Source organism: Acomys minous, assembly GCF_964271855.1.
Source record: "Acomys minous genome assembly, chromosome: 13".
NCBI classification, from domain to species: Eukaryota; Metazoa; Chordata; class Mammalia; order Rodentia; family Muridae; genus Acomys; species Acomys minous.
Genome location: NC_140495.1, coordinates 21793716 through 21815404, shown reverse-complemented (window position 1 = coordinate 21815404; position 21689 = coordinate 21793716). Strand labels below are relative to the sequence as shown.

At 38.8% G+C, this 21689-nt stretch overlaps 1 protein-coding gene across 1 annotated transcript in view; it reads right to left on the bottom strand.

Moving 5' to 3' along the window:
- PPP2R3A (protein phosphatase 2 regulatory subunit B''alpha) overlaps positions 1–21689 on the bottom strand; it is a 128662-nt gene that overhangs the window by 92474 nt on the left and 14499 nt on the right. The window lies entirely within an intron of this gene.

Sequence of the window (21689 nt, the reverse complement as noted above, 5' to 3'; positions counted from 1 at the left end):
TGACCATATAGTGGGGAGGAGGTCCCCCTCAGTCATAGACCTAGGGGAGGGGAATAAGGTGAAAGCGGGAGGGAGGGAAGATTGGGAGGATACAAGTGATGGGATAAAAACTGAGTTGTAAACTGAATAAATTAATAAAATTAAAAAAAAAAAAAAGAATGGTCTTCTGGCCAGGCAGTGGTGGCGCACACCTTTAATCCCAGTACTCGGGAGGCAAAGGCGCGTGAATCCTCTGAGTACGAGGCCAGTTTGGTCTATAGAGTGAGTTCCAGGATGGCTAGGGCTACACAGAAAAACTCTGCCTTGAAAATCAAAAAATGAAACAAAACAAAAACAAAAAAAGGAACAGGCTTCTGAGATTTCTAAGCCACCTATTCCTGTGTTTTCTACTACTCCCCTGCACCTACCCTTGGCTTCTATCAACGAAGTCTCTCCTCAAGGACTGCCAAAACTTGGGGCCTGTTCCTAATTTTGAAAGTTCCTCTATAGTTGGAAATTATTCTCCTATCACCTTATCTGTTTTTACAGAAAAAAATAACCTTTACTACTGCTCTTGATTCCTTTTAATGTTTTTGTTTTTTGGAGACAGAGTCTTTTTGTGTAACCTTGGCTGTCCTGGACTCACTTTGTAGACCAGGCTGGCCTCCAACTCACAGAGATCCACCTGCCTCTGCCTCCCGAGTGCTGAGATTAAAGGTGTGCACCACCATGCCTGACTTGATTCCTTATTTTTAGAGCCTGCTTCATGTACATCTCTTTCTCTCTTTTTACCATATGCATAAGATTTCTTTTATCATCATTACTTTAAAAACAGCTTGTAAAATCTGTAATAGTTTCCAAACATGTTCTGTCAGTGCATCCATTTAATCAGAAGAAACAGAACGCTTACTATGACTTTTGCTCTTTTTAAGTGCTAGGGATCACAACAATGAACAAAGAAATGGCCTTGCCCTTCCTGAGGTGAAAATCTAGTTGGGAAAAAGAGTAACATGTAAATAAACATATAACCCACTAGGTATGTATTATTGAGAAAAATGAAGCGGGGTAAGGATTCAGGAACAATATGAAGGTGTTCAGTTAAAAAGAAGTCAGAGGCAACTTTATTGACATCTGAACAGAGACCTTGTAAAAAAGAGAGGGAAAAGGCCAAACAGTTATTATCAGGTAAATCATATCAGGCAGATACATCTTTTTTTGTTTTGTTTTGTTTTTTGTTTGAGACAGGGTTTCTCTGTATAGCCTTGGCTGTCCTGGATTCACCTTGTAGACCAGGCTGGCCTCGAACTTACAGCGATCCACTTGCCTCTGCCTCCTGAGTGCTGGGATTAAAGGCGTGCGCCACCACTGCCCGGCCCAGACAGATAAATCTTAAGTGCAGAGGTCCCAAGGTGGGGACACACTTGATTTACTGCAAGGATAAGGAGACTGACTGGCTGGGGCAAAGAAATCAAGAATAGTGTAAGAGATAAGGTCATACAGGTAAGGTGAAGCCTAAGCATGCACGATACAGATCTCTAGAATGGAACTGAATTTAACACTGATGAACAGTGAGTAGAGAAAAGACCCAAAGAGAGGCATATTTCAAATTGGTGATTTTGGATGTTGCTTTCAGACACAGAGAAGACAAGAAAAGAAACAGGGAAATAAACAGGATTGCAAATGACCAAGCAGGAATGCTGGGATGTTAGGCCCAAGATAGTAACAGTGTAGCAGATGTTTCGATGTATCTATTTCAAAGGTAGAGTCAACATGACTTGCTGAATGTGTAATATGGATGAATCAAGAACAGTGTATTAAAGCAATGATAGGAAAAATATAGCATTCAAGGAGAATAATAATTTCCCTGGCTCATCACTGTTATGGTGATTATTTTAAGACAAGGTGTCACTAGGTAGCCATGGTTGGCATGGAACATATGGAGACAAGGATGGCATTGAATCCACCTGCTTCTACCTCCTGAGTGCTAGCATTAAAGACATTCGCCATTATGCCCAACACTAATGGCATGTTAATAATAAAAATCTTACTTATTTAAAAACAAAAGTATATTTGTATTTTCTTTCTTTAATCCTAAAAACTATTGTTTTTACTTCATTTATTATTTATGGAAGGCAACCTATTATTATCCTTTACTTATTCAGGTATTGGGAATTTCGTGAGTAAAGAAACAATATACAAGAATAGTTGTTTGGAGACAGGGTCTTACTAGGCTGGCCTCAAACTGGTGACTTGCCTGCCTCTGCCTCATGTGTGCTAGGATTATGGACATTCACTACCATGTCCTGAAGATATCTTTCTTGTGTTGAAATTTTATAGTGGTTACGGTATTAACTGATGGTTCTTTGGATTAATTACTATTAAGATTTTGTTAACTGGAGATACAACCCACATCCCTAATTTCTGATTCCTTATCCTTTAAATGTTCTTTGTGTTCTAGATAAACTGTTGAACTGTCAATTTCAAGAAAAATTTCCTAGAATTTGAGTGCAGACATAATACACATGATTTGAAAGGAACACTGATATCATCATAATACTTGGATTTTCCAAGTGGAAGATTTAAATGTTAATTCTAATATTTTATCACTGTTTTCTTTAGGGTTTTCTTCAGGTGTATCTGAACTGGTATCACTATGTAACCCTAGGTGGCTCCCAATTTGCAGCAATTCTCCTGCTTCTGCCTCTCAAGGGCTGGGATTATAAGAGTATACCATCATAGCCTGCTTCCTAACCCTAATTTTGTTCTTCTCTGTCTTAATTTAGTTGTTATGTGAAAGGAGTGTGAACTAACTGTTGCTTCACCCTCAACCTGTTTGTATTCAAATTTTCAGGTGGCTTATATAAAACTAGATGAAGCTGATACAGAAAAGTTCAACAGGAACAGCTGTGTCCAGCAATTAAGGAAAACTATAAAGTAGCACAGGCATAAAATGTGTCATGGGACAAAAATTAAACATAGCAATGGTAGGAATTACCTTTTAAAAAGCATACAACCAGAACAACCCAAACACAGAACACAGAAATAGCATCAAGTTGAAGCAAGATAGATGACTCCATGGTTAAGAGCACTTGCTATCCTTTTAGAGTGCCTGAGTCCGTCTCCAGCCACCACGTCAGATGGCTCACACAGCTGCTGTTCCAGGGGATATAACATCTTCTATTGGCGTCTGGGGGGCTTTCTCTCTCCCCCTCACACACACACATATGCGCACAAAATTAAAAATAAAGAAATAATGTCAAGCATTAACAATGATATACCATGAAAGATATTTGATTTACATTCAGAGTTTTAGATGCACCAAGATGTCAAATACAAATAGCCAAAACACTAAGACTGTAACATGTATATAATTCCTGATTGTGCCATGGTTCTTCTTGCTATAGGTAGTTTATTGCATATATGTGTAATAAAGAATGTATATGTAAAACATAAAAAATATTTAAAAAAAAAAAAAGAAGATTAGGTAAACCAAAAAATCCTGAGAATAGGATGTTTGAGGCATGTCGTGGTGGCGCATGCCTTTAATCCCAGCACTTGGGAGGCAGGCGCAGGTGGATCACTGTGAGTTCAAGGCCAGCCTGGTCTACTAAGCGAGTCCAGGACAGCCAAGGCAAACCAGAGAAACCCTGTCTCAAAAAACCAAGGGAAAAAAAAAAAAAGAATAGGATGTTTAGTCAACTACCCTTATCAATGTAAGGAAGATTATGTTATAACAGGATTTTACTGTCAAAGCAAACACGTTACGTACACAGCATCTATTCCTGTTTATGGAAGCCAAAAATGTTACTTGGGGAATTTTGTGGTGGTGTTTGTTGTCTAGATGTGATCCATGGATGACTTCAGACTTTGTAAATAAAGTTATAGGGTTTTTTTTTAATAAAAAATAAAAAAAAAGAATGATATACCATTTTAGAAACCTATTTTTTTTTTTGAGGGTCACTGAGATAGAGTCTTGCTATATAGCCCTGGCTGGCCTATGCAGCTTAAGCTAGTCTCAAACATACAACAGCTGTCCTGCCTCCATCTCCTAAGTGCTAGGATTATAGGTGGTCAGCACATATTCATCTATAAATCTAACATTTTAAAAGAATAATGATACAAGGAGAAGTAAACTAATAACACTGAGAAGCTATAGGATAACTCTTTGGGATAAACCAGTCTATTTCCTAATACAGCTAATGAATCTGTATTAACTAAAATACGTGAGTACTAGAACACTTAAATACTTAAATATATTAAAGCATGTGTCACATTAGTTCTTTAAAATAACAACAAACCAAGTATTTTTCTTTTAAATTTCAGAAGATAGACAAAATATTTTCTTTAGGCCTGAACAGTGGCTAACAAAACAAGTGGTTAATAAATCTCCAGCTCCTTCTGATCTCTCTTGGCTGAATCCCCTACTTCCTCCTCTAACTCTTCCTACCCTGGCTGGCAGGAAGTCCAGCCCTATTCTCTCTCCTGCTTAGCTATTAACGGAAAGAAATCTGTGTTATACTGGAATTTTAAATAGATCAAAGAATATATGCTATCCAATAAAACCTCTCAAGGTGATGGAAATAATTCTACACTATCTGATATGGCTGTAGTTTGCCATATGGGTTACTTCAAAGGTGGCTAGGGTAACAAAAGAACTGAGTTGTACTTAAATTAAATTGTGAAATATTTTAGATTTTCAACAGGCGTTGAAAAGATAGTGCAAGAGTTCCTATGAAATGTTCGCCCAGTCTCCCCCAGTAACTACAGTACAATTTCCTGTATCACTACGGTTCAATGACCAAACCCAGAAAAGTGATAACAGTACTATGAGCTACAGAACCTGAATTTCATCAGTTTTCCATTCTTTTTTTTTGGGGGGGGGGAGGGGGCATCTCTATTCCTTTCTTTTGTAGCTACCAATACATTTCAGATAGGTAATTGTGTTATCTATCTTCCCTGCCCTGGAGCATCTCATACTACTTTCTGAAGCCACACACCTCAACCAGAAACCCTGACAAATGAAGATCTGCCCTCTAATGCTACATCTGTCACTTAAAAATATCTTACTTTTTTAGTTATGGAAGAGAATACTCTTGTGCAGGCATAAGGCTCCTGGCTCTCAAAGGCTTCTTTTAAAATCCAACAAAATTAAAACTTCCCCCAAGCCTGAGCTAACTTTAAGCCAAAATAAATGCAAAAATAAGAAAACTTCAAAGTAGAAAGAAGAAATTTGTTAAAATTTTTACACACAAAAGGTTAAGATTTGAAAGGTAAGGTTTGGTTATATTTTTAAAAAGCAGCAATGAGACAGATTTTGATGTTAGGATCATATGAATTACTGAAAGGTAGTCTTAGAATACACTGAGAAGCTTAGCAGACCTCAAGTTTCCATTAATCCTAAAGGGGACAATATGATACATCACTAATTTTTGTCAATCCAATTATTCAGTTTTTCTTTTTTAGTCAATATACCTGCATCTTCATGTCTTTGCCTCTCCTATGTTCATAAGGATCTTTCTGGTAGCTTTAAAAATAATTATTTCTATTTTATGTGTGTGTAAGTGTTTTGCTTGCATGTACATAGATACAGTACTAGCAGTGGCCAGAAAAGGGCATCAGATCCTCTAGAAATGGTTACAGTGGTTATGAGCTGCCATGTGGGTGTTGGGAATTGAACCCAGATTTTCTTCAAGAACCGCAAGTGCTGCTAACCACTGAGCCATCTCTATGCCTTCTTTGAACTTTTTCTTGTTTTAGTATTATAGTTTTAGCTACTGTGTTTAGGTATATTACACATTTTAAATTAACTTTTATGAATTAAATTTTAATATGGTTGAGTTTAAAGATCAACCAGCATCATTTGTTCAAAAGATAAGTCCCTGGGGCTAGGTGTGCAGCTCAGTACAATGCTTAGCTAGTACACAAGGCCAAGAATTCATATCCCAGTACTATTAAAAAAGTATTTTGTCCTTATTGAGTTATTTTGGTGCCTTTGATGAAAACAAAACCAAATAATCATATATGTTTAAAATCTCTCATGTGTATCTAAATTTGTTGAACATTTTCTGTATTTACTGTGAACATATAACTTTCTTGTTTATTTTGTTAATTTGGTGAAATGGTGAGAGCTGTAATTCACAGTGAACATTTAAAATTTATGAATGATGAATTAGCAGCCAGGATGCACTTGGACATAGTAAAAAAAAAAAGCTGACAGTTACTGACTAAAGAGTAGACTCACATAAAAGTAAAACATTTCATTCTTTTTTAAAAAAACATTTTCACTCTTAATAATTTATTTATTTGTATTTTATGTACATTGGTGTTTTGCCTGCATGAATGTCTGTGTGAGGGTATCAGCTCCCCTGGAACAAGACATATAGACAGTTATGAGCTTCCATGTACATGCCAGGAATTGAACCTGGGGTCCTTTTGAAGAACAGCCAGTGCTCTTAACTGCTGAGCATCTCTCCAGCCCAACTGTCATTTTTTAAAAAAGCATTTAGAATTGATACTTTAATATGAAATATTTAAAAAAACATTTGTAACAAATTCTAGAAATTAAAACGGGCTTTTAGAGCACTGTGGAGTTGGGCTGGGCCTGCTTACGTGCTATGGCTAGTTGAGCTGAACAGTGCAGGGAGAATGGACTGAGCTTCCGGCACGGGCTATTTCAGTAACACGCTCAGGAGACACCCATGACGGGGTTGGATATAGCTGGCAGGAAAAAGACAGGAGTTGAAAATAGAGATCTGAGAGACAATACTAGATAAAGGTCTTACAGCCTCAATAATGGACGAGATTGAGTATGCATAGGATGAGAAAAGGGTCAAAGAAAAACTCTAGGAATGTTGGTACATTTAATACAAGGAGAGGGACTTAAGAGGGTGAAAGAATGGATTTTCAAAGAGCAGGTAAAGAACCAGCCAAATATGTCACAAAATAGAGATTATTTATTCTTTTATTATGTTGAATTACAAAAAAATGTATGTACCAACAAACATGAGAGCTTTATTTTACATCTATGGACATTTCTGCTTTATTTCACAGAGAAATCTGGGATGTTAATAAAACCTTAAGAACCAAAATGTAATGATGGAAAATAGAGAAAGGTATTACACGTGTTGTTCCACTTCAGGAAACATCTGGAGCAGAGAATATGAGGTAGAGAAATTCCATTGTTTATCTCGGTCAGTAAAAGAGTTCAAGAAGAAATGAACAACATAAATTGTAATCACTGGAATTGGCTGAGTTTCCATGTCACTCGAATAGGTCATTTGAAAGGTCTGAAGAGAACTGTAAATTTTTTTTCTTTAAAATTCTTTATTTAGGAGAGTCCAGAAGGTATGATGACTCAGAAGTAATGAGTCATTTAAAAATAATAAAACTATTGCTTTGCCTGGAAAATAGAGGGAATTTTGGTTGATGACTCAGTATGGAAACTGCTTCCAATAGAACTGCTTGGAGGAATACAAAATAGGTACCATAGCTTGGGGGAACTAGGGGAAGAGACCTGGAATATTTTAATCATTGTAGTCAGTTCTAAATAGTTAAAAAAAATAAACAAAAGACATCTTTTCATAAGATATTTCTTATGTTCTAAGAAAATGTATATCTAAGTATAAAAATAATCTGAGTTTAGAAATCTTTCTTTCTTTCTTTCTTTCTTTCTTTCTTTCTTTCTTTCTTTCTTTCTTTCTTTCTTTCTTTGAGACAGGGTCTGTCTGTGTAGCCTTGACTGTCCTGGACTCTCTTTGTAGACTAGGCTGGACTCAAACTCACAGTGATCCGCCTGCCTCTGCCTCCCAAGTGCTGGGATTAAAGGCATGCGCCACCATCGCCTGGCCAGAAATAATGTTTCAATGAAAGAAATAGAAAGAATATTATAAGAATAGTTCAGCAGATAACCTAATTTGAATATGCGCAAGGCAGGAAGTGCTTAAAATCTTTCTGTTGTTATTTTATTATTATTTGGTGCTTGAGATAGGGTCTCTCCATGTAACCCTGGCTGTCTTGGAACTTGCTATGTAGACCAAACTGGCCCGGAACTCACAAAGATCAGCCTGCCTTGGCCTCCCTGGTGCTGGGATTAAAGGTATATGCCACCCAAAACTTGTGTTGATCATCAGTTGTCAGACATGCTAACCTGGAAGGGGGAGATCTTACGTGGCCCCACCCTTAGACAAAGAACTACCGGCAACTGATGACTGCTGAGAAAGGAAGAATTAGTCTTCCCCAAAAATGAGCCCCCCAACTGGTTATCCAACACCAAGTGGTCAGTGTTGAAAACACTTATGTATACATGTAAGAAACACTAAAGAGTCAACTAAGCTAGGCCCATGGGGCTCACAGAGACTAAAGCACCAACCAAAGAGCAGGCATGGACTGGACCTAGGCCCCGACACATATGTAACTGATGGGCGGCTTGATCTTCACGTGGGTCCCCTACCAAGTGTGGCAGAGGTGGTTTCTGACATGGACTCTGTTGTCTGACTTTAGATCACGTGCCTCTAGCTGGGCTGCCTTGTCGGACTTCACTGGAAGAGGATGCGACTGGATGCCCAGAGTGGGTTGGTAATGGGGAGAGGGCTCCCCCATTTCCCCAAGGAGAAGGGAAGGGGGAAAAGGGGAAGAGGGTGGGAGAGTGGGACGGGGCAGAGGAGGGAGGGTGTGTGTTCAGTATTTAAAGTGAATAAATAAATTTTAAAAAGGAAAAAAAGAAGAAACACTAAACTGACTTAGCAGGTTGTATATATATATTTTTTCTCTCTCTGCCATGAATTTCAGAGGGAGTAAGGGAGGGATATGGGAGTAGTTGGAAGGAGTAGAAGGAAGGGGAAATAATGTAATTAAATAACCCCTCTTATCTGTATTAACCTGGAAAAAGGGAAGTGCAGCTGAATGAAAGGCACGAAGTGGGCAGTGTCGGGCTCCCTGTCCAGCTTCTGCTTCTGTGCCAACCCAATCTGATAACCTGGTCAAGCCACTTCCCCTGCCTTTTGGAAAACAGTATATAAGATGACCCTGAGGTCCAGAGAATGACAGAACAGGAGAATTTGCTTTTCTTAATTTGAATTAGGGAAAAAATGTGTTTACCAGATATGATCTGATGTGGGAAGCATAATGAACTGGTGATTCATCTTTTCATTACTTTATTTATTTAGTCACTTTACAGCCTGATCACAGCCCCCCTCCTCTTCCCACTCTCACCCTCATATTCACTTCCATGGTGACTTATTTAAATGCATGCCATTTGTAAAGCTACTGGTTTCAGAAAGAAAATTTGAGGGGCTAGAGAGATAGCTCAATGGCTAAGAACACTGGCTGTTCTCCCAGTGGACCTGGGTTCAATTCCCTGCACCTATATAGTGGCTTGTCCGACTACTGGTATGTAACTGTAACTCCAGACTATCTGTTTCCCTCTTCTGGCCTTCATGGGCACTAGGCATGCACAAAGCACACATGGACACATGCAGGCACCTACCCCGCAACATACACACAGCATATATAATTAAAATAAAAAGGAAATTTGGAGTTAAACTGTTACAGTTTTAAACAAACAAACACCAAAGTTAGGAATACAGCTATCTGGGTGGTTTAGGATTTGCCTACATGTGTGAGACCCTGGATTAAATGTCCATCACACCATAAAAATTACTATTATATATTCTGAAATATCAAAAACATTATACAAGAATAGACAGTAAATGTTTTTAGACACTTTAGAGTAATGATTATGCTTTAAAGTTAACAAAGCATTTGAGTGCCACTATAGATAGATACTCATGAGGATGCACAGCTACAGGCTCTGTGGTCCTGCCTCACACCACCACAGTGGGATCTGGAAGAAGAGGATACCTAACGTTTACATCATGGAAACCATCCCTGAAATGGGGACTGTCATGCCCAGTCCTGGAGCAGAAGAGAAGCAGTTGGCGGTAGGGCAGCAGGAGAGGTAGTGGGTGGAGGGAACAGAGCATACCGTTTGGTACTATTCAGTGTTAAGTTGGCTTCCAGTGGACAAAAAGGTAAAGCTAGACCAGGCAGACACCACCAAACTCTTGGTGTAAGTTGAAGGAAAGGAGTCAAATTCAGATTTGCATAGACCTGTCCCTTTATATATATCCCTATGGAGTGGAAATTTTGGGAAGCAAAGCAAAGCTAAGCAAGCGGTGCTAGGGCCTCTATAGGCTCCAGAAGCAAACCAATGAGGTTGTACGTGAAGGTAGCTCAGGGTGTTGTGTAGCTATTTTTTCCAAACGGAAACATTCCTTCTCAGAGGAAGGATTAAGATTGGGGACCTGAATGAAACTTAAAAGGCTCAAGAAGTAAACAAAATGTTGAAAGCCCAGGAATCTCTTTAAACTCAGAAGATTCCCGAGCCTCCTCCCTAAGGTGGGAAGTGCTCCACAGAGGAAATTGCATTTGGTAGGTGGAAGCTCTACAACCTACCAAGCTGCCTAGGAGGTAAAGAGTGAATTCCAGGAAGGTAACTTTTGAGTCAATTGGCCACGCTGAGCTTGGCTTTTCAGTGATGTAGCTACCTTGGAGTCATCCACGTTCCTGCGAGCCCATCACTATACTCTTCTAAGTGACCCCAATAAACTCACTGGTTCACTAAACCTGGGTGAAACTGTGTCTTTGGTCTGCAGTTGGTGTCTTATCTGAGGCAAACAGACATTGTGCACAGCTTCCTAGGAAATGTCATTTAACAGGGCATAAGTGACATACTCATAAGCAAGCTCTGAACACAACTTTTCTTGAAATCTGGCGCCTTTACATATCCCTGTGCAGGCACAAATTCTGATCATAAAGTAAAAAGATTTATTTTTCCTTTAACTATGGCTGGGGATCAAACTTAGAATGTTGCAAATAACAGAAAAGTGCTTCACCACTAAATTATACTCTGAGCCACTAAGAACTTATTAATAAGTACATTTAAAAATACTAATTTATATCAGTAGGTACAATGTCAGAGTACTGTCAAAAAAAACTCAGCTTTTCCCCATTTGTAGAAATTTATGTAATGAAGGAAATGAGACTAGGTATTAATCTCAATATGTATTTATTTAGTCCTTTATGGATCCTGGTGATGGTTCCTTTGGGGCATATTTCATTATTATTATTATTATTATTATTATTATTATTATTATTATTATTATTAGGCATATTTCATCATCATTATTATTATTATTAATTAGTGTGTAGGGGGAGAGGGAGGGAGAGGGACAGGAGGAAGAGAGAGAAAGAGGGGGGAGGGAGAGAGAGAGAGAGAGAAAGAGAGAGAGAGAAAGAGAAGAGAGAAAGAGAGAATGAATTATGGTGTGTGACAAGGAGAACATGGCAATGAGAAGACAACTTTCAGGAGTTGAGTTTCTCCTTCCACCATCATAGAATCAATAGGGCAAACTCACATCACCAGGTTTGCTTAGCAAGCATTTTTACAGAGGAGTCTTGCATGTCCCAGGCTGCCTCAACTTCTAGTCCTCCTGCTTAGCCTCCAGAGTGCTTGGATTACAGGCGCAGGTCACCACCCTCAGCCCTGCCTTAGCTCCTGAAGGCCTTACTAACATATTTAGATGTTGACACTAGTTTTTAAACTTTATTTAAGTTGGGGTATTTAAGCCTCTACCTCCCTTCCACCAAACCCTTAACCCTGGGTATGAGAAAGAAGGTTAGTGGGGAGAGGGGATGCAGAACACTTCTCCCGGCTGTTTAGGGTCAACGGGTTCTTTGGGGGGCAATCCCAATCTCAGTCAACAGCAAACGCAGCAAGCCACCACATCAGCCATCTCTGATCTCTCAAACTGCTACATGCCGCATATCACATTTTCTCTCTCCTCAGAGTTTTAGACCACGCCCTTCTCTCCATTGTATATATTTAGAATATACATAGTATGCATATATTACATGTAGATAATACATATAATATAAATATATAAAATATACTAAATACATTTAGTATATACATAGTATATATACATTATATACATATAAATATACATAGTATACATTTTTATACTATAGTAAATTTGTTGAATTCTCTGCTAAGGCATACTATAGGTTGGAGGATAAGAAGAAGAAAGCACTGGCAGAGGCCCATCAGGTAAAGGTGCTATGTGCAGACAACTTGGATTTGAGCTTTAGGTCCCACAAGATGGCAGGAACTCTTCAGAGAGTTGTCCTCTGACTTAAACATGCCTACATGCACCCTCCACCACAAAACAAACAAACCAGCAAACACTTAAAAAGGAAGCAAGCAGTAAGGAAATGATTAAACCGACTTGGCACCTTACAAAATGCTCTGGAGGAAAGAATTAAAACATGGAAGTTCAAAGAATTTTAATCTTTTAGATATAGATGAATAATATCCAAATCTTAAGTTACTTGTAGATGAGGAAGGAATTACAACCAAGAAACGAGTAACAACAACAACAACAACAACAAAACACCTCCTGTCTGTAGACTAGAATAGAAGAATATAAGTGAAAGAACTTAGACAACTAAAAACAGTGGGTAGACTTTTCAAGGAAAAAAAAAACAGTTTTAATGATCACTTACAATCACTGCTTGCCAAGGAGCTATCAAGAGAGCCCTGTCTAATACAAACTCACTGGGTCCTTCTTAACCAAGTAGGTAAAGACCTATGTGTCCTCGCTGGGGCTCCATGTCTTCAAGAGTTCGGGTGGCCTCTGTGGGTTATGAACTGTGCTTGTGAGAGTTCCTACTGCAATGGGAACACTTCTACTTTGATCTTTGTAGATATGAAAGGATCAACAATTTTTCACTGGAAAAATAAATCCTTGGTTAAAAAGTGTTAAAAACGGGTTTACCCTTCATTTTATTTGCTAATCAAAAAAGAAAAGGAAAACTTGTATTTATAACATAGAGATCTGAAAGTTAGCACTTACCATGAACCTTCTTCCCACATGGTGTAACATGAAGAATATAGTACCATCTATGGAATTCTCATATAAAAACTCTTCATCTTTTAAATCTAATGTCCAGTGACAGCGAATATAGGGCCTAGAAAAAGAAGTTAGTAGTACTGGGACACAGATGTTCATTAATATAGACTGTACAAAATAACAGCCTAGCTCTCTTCAGTGAGGCACGGATCATGAAACTGGTGTGTGTGTGTGTGTGTGTGTGTGTGTGTGTGTGTGTGTGTGTGTGTGTGGTGGGTTGATGAGGAAGGAAGCAGAAAGAACATCAGATAAAAAGGCTTCCAAAGATAAGTGCATGTTTGGAATATTTTAACAAGAGTGATAGTACCAGTGTGTTCAGAATATGATTCTTACCTGAGACCCAAAGCTACTGAAGAGTTCTGAGCAGAAAGAACATGATTTTAGTCACTTTTTAACAAGATAATTCTGGGTATCATGATGAGAACAAACTACAAATGAGTAAAAGAAAAAAAGAAGAGACCAGAAAGGGGTTTTTTGAACAATCTAGGCAAAATGATGTTGGTTTGGACCAGGTAGTAGAAAAGAAAGGATGAAAAGAAGACCAGAGTTCTACATAATATTTTGAAAATAGAGGTAATGAGACAGGTGTGCAGGCTTTGTGGAAATGGAGATCAAGAGTGAGTCTTTAGGCTTTTAAAAAGTGTGCTTTGGGGGCTGGAGAGATGGCTCGGCAGTTTAAAGAACTGGCGGCTTTTCCTGAGGACCTAGGTTCAAATTTCTAGAGCCTACATGGTAACTCACAATGGTCTGCAATTCCAGTTCCAGAGGATCCAAGGCCCTATGGGTTCTGTGTATCAGGCATGACTATGTTATACATATATACATGCAGGCAAAACATCCATATAGACAAAATTTAAAAATCTAAAAGTTGTATTTTGTTTTATTTGAATAACTATAAGATGTGAACAGATGTTAACTAAGCTAGGGAGACTACAGGAAGAACAGATTTGCTGGTGGGAGGGGAGTGGTGGTGGCATTACGGTCAGTGGTTCCATATTGGACACCAGTTTCAGGATGTCTATTGGATATTTATGCAAGGGTGTTCAAGTCCTGACAGAATTGAAATTGTAGATTAAGGGAGGACCATGGGCTGGAGATTTGGCAGGTGGATCTCTGTGAGTTCAAGGCCAACCTAGTCTATATATAGTGCGCTCCAGGCCAGCCAGCACTATACAGTGAGATCCTGTCTCCATTTTAAAAAGAGTTTGGGGAAGAAGAATCAGTAGAAGAGACTGAGATGTAGCTAGAGAGAAACTATAATAAATGTATTTCATCTCTGATTCAGACGTCTCATATCTTCTAATATTAATGAATCCATTGGAGAGTAACTTAAATGTTTTAGCAAGAATGAAAAAACCATCACATAATTCAGGCAAAATCTTACAACCTTCGCAATTATTGACAAGTATCCTAAAAGGCAAATGAAGAAGGTGATCAAGGAGAAACTGATCAACTCATCAGAACATTATGTAACTACTGAGAAGCGGCAGGTGGCGGTGGGCATCAGGGTTGTCAACCAGTAAGTAGACTCTGTCCCTACTCTTGGAATTATGGGGACAGAAATATGGTGGCCTAAGCTTAAAAAGAGAGAGAGAAAGAAAGAAAAATTACCATTAAAATATAGAAAATTGCTTCAAAAAGTTTTCTGGAAGTCTTTGTAAAATCAAGGAATACTCAGAAGGGAAAGTGAATGTAAGAAGTATTGATTTTTAAGATGGGAGAGAAAAATGGTTATTTTTATGCAAAAGAGAATGACTCAGAGGAGGAGAAAGCTGATGACAGAGGAAAATCAACTACTGGTTCTTTCATGATAATGAGAAAAGTAGAGTACATGGATGTCACTAGGTAATGGGTAAGTATGGTCATAAAGGTTCCTTTCTGACTCAGTTTTCTCAGTGAAATAAGAAATAAGGACTTCTACTCAAAGTGACCTGTGGGAAGAAGACAATGACCATAGGAGGTGACTGAAAATATAAACCTCTTGGAGGAATATAAACTCTGGAGGAAATGAAACCAACAGAAAGTGACTAAGAAAATATAGTGTGATTGCCAGGCAACATTAAAGGTCAAGCTGAGGTTATAAACATAGATTTAAAGCATGATTAAAAAGATGGTTTGATATGCATGGATCAGGTAAAGAACTGGATTTAATTGGCCCTACGATTTAAGCCATGCAATGCAGCTGAATTGAGAGGTACATGAAATGAGAATGTATAAAAGGAGAGATGGTAACGAGTGAAGATGAAATCTAAATGTCTACACTTCCTATCTCCTGAAACCCCAATGCTTTTTCTGAGCCCCATGGAGCTCCTGGGTGGCCAGCACCAAAATCCTCAGGGCTGTTGCCACGTCTCAGAAGCCTTCAACTTCCTGTCTTCATATTTAAACAGAAACTGGGCACCCCATAAGGATGTGGCCTTTACTGTAACGCTCTTGGAGGAAAACCTTTCCCACTCTCTTCGAACATGAGGGAGGCCTGGTAAGTGCCCTTCTTTTCCCACACTGCTATTTACAGAATATTCTCCCTTTGTCCTGTACAAAACCTTCTGCTCTGAGGTACGTATCAGGCTCCACTACCCTACTGCCTTTTGCACTGCAATCATTTCTGGCTCTGCAAGGTCACCCGTTTCATTCCTTGGTAACTTTAGCTTCTGGCTCACTGTTACTCCAATACTATTTCTGTCATAATTTTTATTGATTTCAACATCCAAAAAAAAAAATCCATCTGCTATCCTGGCCTCTTCCTTTCTTGACGGATTCTGCATAACAACAATGATCTTGTTCTCTCTGTCCTACATGAGCCACTTTCCCCTCAGGCCACACCCCAACCAGGCCATCTAAGAGTAAAGTTCAATATCTACATCTGAAGTTACATCTTTATTGTCGTTTGGGTTTTTAAGACAAGGTTTCACTACCTAGACCAGGCTGGCATCAAACACACAGACAGCTCAGTCTGTCTGCCTCTGCTTTCTGAGCAATGGGATTAAAGGTGTGCACTCCCATATTTGGCTTTTTTTTTTTTAATTCCCTAGTGGGGCTAGAAAGTTGGCTTAGTTGTTAAGAGAATGCACTGCTGCTCTTGCAGAGGACTGAGCTTTGGTTCCCAGCGCCCTCACCAGGTGGCTCACAAACACCTGTAATCCTAGCTCTAGGAGATCTGATACCTCTGGCCTCTGGTGACAGCTATATTTACATATACATTACCCCCCACCCCCCTCTCTAATTATAAATAAACCAAATCTTTTAAAACATTCCCAAACGAGTCTGCAATAAGGTAATTCTTCTATAGACATGTTCTGGCAAAGTTGAAAGAATACTAACACATCAGGCATATGATTTCCCTCTGTAAGAATTTGTGCTACCAACATCAACAGATGACAGGAAGCAAAGCCAGAAGTGGATACGCTTATAATTTCCAGCACTCAGCAGGAATTTCTTGAGTTTGAGGCTAATCTTGACTGTATAATGAGACCCCAACTCTTCCCCAAGCCTTGCTAAAAAATATAAAGAAAAATAACAATAACCAAACAGAAAGCAAAAAGGAGAGCACTGGGAATGCTATGCTGATCTCCTTTTTAATCAGGCTCTCAAAGGGAAGATTAATATTATCATATAATCATTTATATAGTTACGTTAAGGACAGGGAGGGACATGTTCTGAGAACTGCATCATTATGTGGTTTCATGGCTATGTGACTATCATTGCACATACTTAGATAAATCTAGAAGGCAGAGTTTATTACACATCCAGGTTATATGATATAGTCCAGCTCCAAGGTTATAAGCCTACAGACCTTGTTACTATATTGAATATTGCCAGGAGTTATAATATGTGGTAGCTAATCTTTATTGTCAACTTGATGGGACTTAGAAGTAAATGGAAAAATACCTCTGGAGATGCCTATGAGGGTGTTTCCAGAAAGGTTAAGACCCACCCTGAATGTAGGTGGCACTGTCCTGTAAGCTAGGGTCATGAACTAAATAAAGAGAGAAAGCCAGTTCAGTATTCATTTCCCTCTCCTTCCTCATGGTGGATACAATGAGGCAAGCTACCTCAAGTTCCTGCCACCATGATTTCCCTGCCATGGTGGACTGTATCCTCACAAACTGTAAGCCAAAATAAACTCTTCTTGTCAAGCATTTGGTCACAACAAGAAAAGTAACATTTAATATAGTGGTGAGTATGTGTCTATCTAAATAGAAAAGATATAGCCACTGACCACAAATGACTAGAAGTTTCTCTCAGTGAGTCAGTGAGAGAACTGCCAGTGAATATGAAGTCTCAGAGCATGACTGTAGACTTTATAAGGACTATACATAGGCTACAGTAAATTTATATTTTTATCATTATATGTACAGTGCTCTGCCTACACATACACCTGCAGGCCAGAAGAGGGCATTGGATCATATTATAGATGGTTGTGAGCCACCATGTAGTTGCTGGGAATTGAACTCAGGACCTCTGGAGGAGCAGTCAGCGCCCTTAACCTCTGAGCCATCTCTCTAGCCCAGTATATTTATATTTGTAAAACTTAAAAATAAATTAACCTAAGTTTATGTAGCTTATTTGCCTTTTTGACTTTTGATTTTCATAATATGAGACTCAGCTTCAATATAGATATACTGCACAATTGTATAAAAATATTTCCGTAGCTCATCTAGGCAGATTCACTGCTTTAAAAAAAAAATCAGACTTTAAAAGAACATGAGTAGGGCTGGAAAGATGGCTCAGTGGTTAAGAGCACTGCCTGCTCTTCCAAAGGACCCGGGTTCAATTCCCAGCATCCACATGGCAGCTCATAACTGTCTGTAACTCCAAGATCTGACACTTTGACATCCAATGCACATAGATTAAAATTAAAATAAAAATATTTAAAAAAAAGAACATGAGTAAATCTCAAATTCTTCCATAAAACATAGGGGAACCTTTAAAATTCAGCCTATGAATCCAATACTACCTTGATATAGCAAAATTTTAAAAAAGCTTTAGTTTTCCTTGATGAACACAGACACAAAATCATCAATACTCAAAAATCAATTTGAACAACACATTAAAAAGATCATCCATCAAGATCAAGCTGGCTTTATTCCAGGGATAAAAAGAGGTCCAATATAAGCAAACAAATTATATTACATAAACAGCCAAGTATAAAAGTGCATGTCCATCCCAACTGATATGAGGCATTTATTTAGCTATGAAGATGAACAAAAGCATGTCTTCTGAAAGAAAATGAGAGGAAATGGTAAGTGAAATAAGCTAGACTCAGAAAAGTAATTATCTCACACGTCTATTGTAAGGGGAAACTAGAGAAAAAACAAGCACAGTATAAAAGTAAAAGGAGAACTATTACAAAAGAGAGGAAGACCAGAGTGAGGGAGAGAAAAAAACAAAAGAATGCCAATAGGATCAAATTATAATATATGCACGTATGGAAATACCACAATGAAGCCCATTATTTTGTACAGTATGTGTCAGTAAGAAACAAAAGAAACTATATTCTTTTTAAAAAAAATGTTTATTTATTATTTACACAGTATTCTGCCCACACGTGTGCCTGCCCACCACAAGAAGGCACCAGATCTCATTACAGGTAGTTGTGAGCCACCATGTGGTTGCTGGGAATTGAACTCAGAACCTTTGGAAAAGCAGACAGTGCTCTTAACCTCTGAGCCATCTCTCCAGCCCTGCAAACTATATTCTTATTCTTTACAGTTTTATATTTCTTGTTAAAAATCAAGACACAAATACACACATTGCCTGGTGATTACCAGGGTCAGCATTATTACTACTGTCGCTCACTTCTATGTCCTGTTCCAGTAGAAGGCGTGCAGAGGTAATAACACCTAGGAAGCCAGCATCATCTGGCTCCTTCCTAGACGCTACCTTACTTACGTTTCTATTGCTGTGATAAGACACCACGGCCAGGGCAACTTATAAATGAAAGAGTTTGTTGGGCTTTGGTTCCAACAAGTTAGAGGCTATGATGGCAGAGTGAGGACATGGTGACAGCTAGCTGGAACAGCAGCTGAGGACTCACATCCACCCAGAAGCAAGAGGCAGAGCACATACTTGGAATGGTGTGAGTCTTTTGAAACATTAAAGCCAGCCCCATGTGCCACACTTGCTCCATAAAGCTGTATCTCCTAATCCTTCCGTAATAGTTCCACCAAATGGGGACCAAGCATTCGAGCATGAGCCTATGGGGGGTATTGTCATCCACATCATCACTGTCTGAGACTCTTCAGAAGTATGTGCATGGCAGTTTGACTGGTTTCCTGTTTCACTGTGGATTTGCTTGCAAGTAGATGATGCTTTATGAATTCTATTAACAAAAATCTATCAGTGTTGGGGGGGCTATTTTCAAACTTTTATTTATTTGTATTTTTATTAGTAGTATTTGTTTTTTCAAGACAGAGTTCCTCTGTGTAATCCTGGATGTCCTGGAACTTGCTCTGTAGACCAGGCTGGCTCAAACTCATAGATCTGCTTGCCTCTGCGATTAAAGGCATGCACCACCACCTGGCTGGCTGTTTTCAAATTTGTGGGGAGAGGGAGAGGGAGGGGGGGAGGAGAGAGAGAGAGAGAGAGGGAGAGAGACGGGGGGGGGGGGATTGTGAGATTGATTCTATTTTTTAAATTTTATGCATGTATTTGGATAGGTTGTGTGCCCACAGAGGGCAGATGCATCAAATTCCCTGGAGCTGAAGGTGGTTTTGAGCTGGTTCTGGGAGCTAAACTTGGGTTTACTGCTGCGAGCCATTTCTCTAGGCCCATTTTCAAATGTTTTAAGGATTATGCTGAGGTCTAAATAAACCCCTCACTGTGAATTTTCTAGGCAGTTCTTTTTTCTTCTCATATGGTTTCCTTTCCTCCTTTTTTTCCAAAGCTATGGGTATATGAGGCAATGGGAACTTTTTTAAAGCTCTACTATAATCTTTTAGGACCACACTGGATATGTGGTGGGCCACTGTTGGCCAAAATATCATTATGTGGTACATGAATATTTATATATAATAGGACTGGGTTGAGCATTGAAATGTATCATCTAATTAAATTCTTATGGCAACAGTAAAGCTAGTGTTGCCTAATAGATGAGGATACTGAGTCCAAAATAAAAACAAGCAAAAAAGGCAACCCAAAAGACTCCAATACTTGGTCATTACTAAGAAGGAGTAAGAATTGCGATTTGAACCTAAGTTTTTCTGATGTCTAACAACCCTTTCCTTCCTCCTTTGTATTAAGTCTAAAGGAACATAGAGAAGCAGCCTCTCCTATCCTTCCAGGTTTCTCAATGTCTAGAGCAGGAACTGGCCTCAAAACCTTAGTGGGAAGAAGGGAAGAAGGGAGGCACGAACAGGAGGACGGAATCTGTACAGCACTGCAATAGATATAACTTAGGAAGATTGAACTTTTTAAACTCTACTTTCATTTTTCACAAAGCCTGAAATAGAATGAAGTCTTCAATAAATAAGGTTATGACACAAAACAGTTATATAAAATAAAATCATAATAAATAAATGGAGTAAAACGTATAACTTTTAAAAGGATGAATAATGTTAAATGCTCTTTGAATGTCACACTATATTATCAAACTCTGTAATCATAATTAAAACAAAAGAGCTTATACAACAATAAAACTGACTAGGACACAATTTAAAGCACATAAAAAATAGAATCATATCCAGAAATAGAATGCCATGTAAAACATGCCATAAGGCCAAGCATAAAGCTTAATTTACAAAAATAAAAACAAGTGACCTGTGAGATTAAGTCAACAGGAGGGAAATGGAAAATGCACGAGACTCTACATGGGAAAGAATGCAAATGTCAAGATAAGAAAATACAATTTAAAGAAACTTAATGGAAGAGTAAAATATGAAATTCAATTGGAGGAAACAGATTCAAGAGTGAAGATTCAATGTCAAAAGTCACTGAGCAGAAAAACCCATAGAAACTAAGTTCCATTTATTGACAAAGTACTTACTAAGCATTTGCAACACTGCTGTAGCTTCTCATGAGGGATTCAGGCAGCAGTATGATGGGTCAGAGAAGCAGAGGCATATGCAGTAGGAAGCCACTACCATCTACTCCCTTTCATATGCCCAACATGCAGCCAGTGCACAGCATGAGCAAAAGCTCAACAGTACCTTCTTAATGAACGCACTGTCATTAAGCTGAGGTAGAGAAAGGAGACACGCCCAATGGAAATACCTCTAGGCAGGAAGAACATGGCCAGATTATTTGAGCTCCTTGTCATGCTCTTACACATGACCATCAACAGAATTCACTGACTCGCTTCAGTCTGGAGGACAGCTTGGTTAGCCTACTTCTTGGTCCTACTGAGACCCACTATCTGTCCAGCCTTGACTATAGCTTGTATCTTTTGGAAGTGGGCTTACCTACTAAATGAGCATACTAAGTATGCATCTGCCTATAAATAGTTTCAGGCCAAAAAAAAAAAAAAAATTGTGGTCTTGCAGAAGGCAAGAGTAATTAATACAATAAGGATGTAGCTCAATTCGTAGAGTGCCTGCCTAGTATGCACGGGGCCCCTATGATCCAACCCCAGCACAGAATAAAAAGTGTGCTGTGGTGGCACACACTTGGAATTCTAGCAGTTGGGAGATGGAGGCAGGAGGGTCAGAAGTTCTAGGCCATCTTCCACTACATAAGTACAAGGCTAGCCTGGGCTACATGAAGCTTGCCTCTCATAAAATACAGTAAAACGAAAAATGAGCAGTA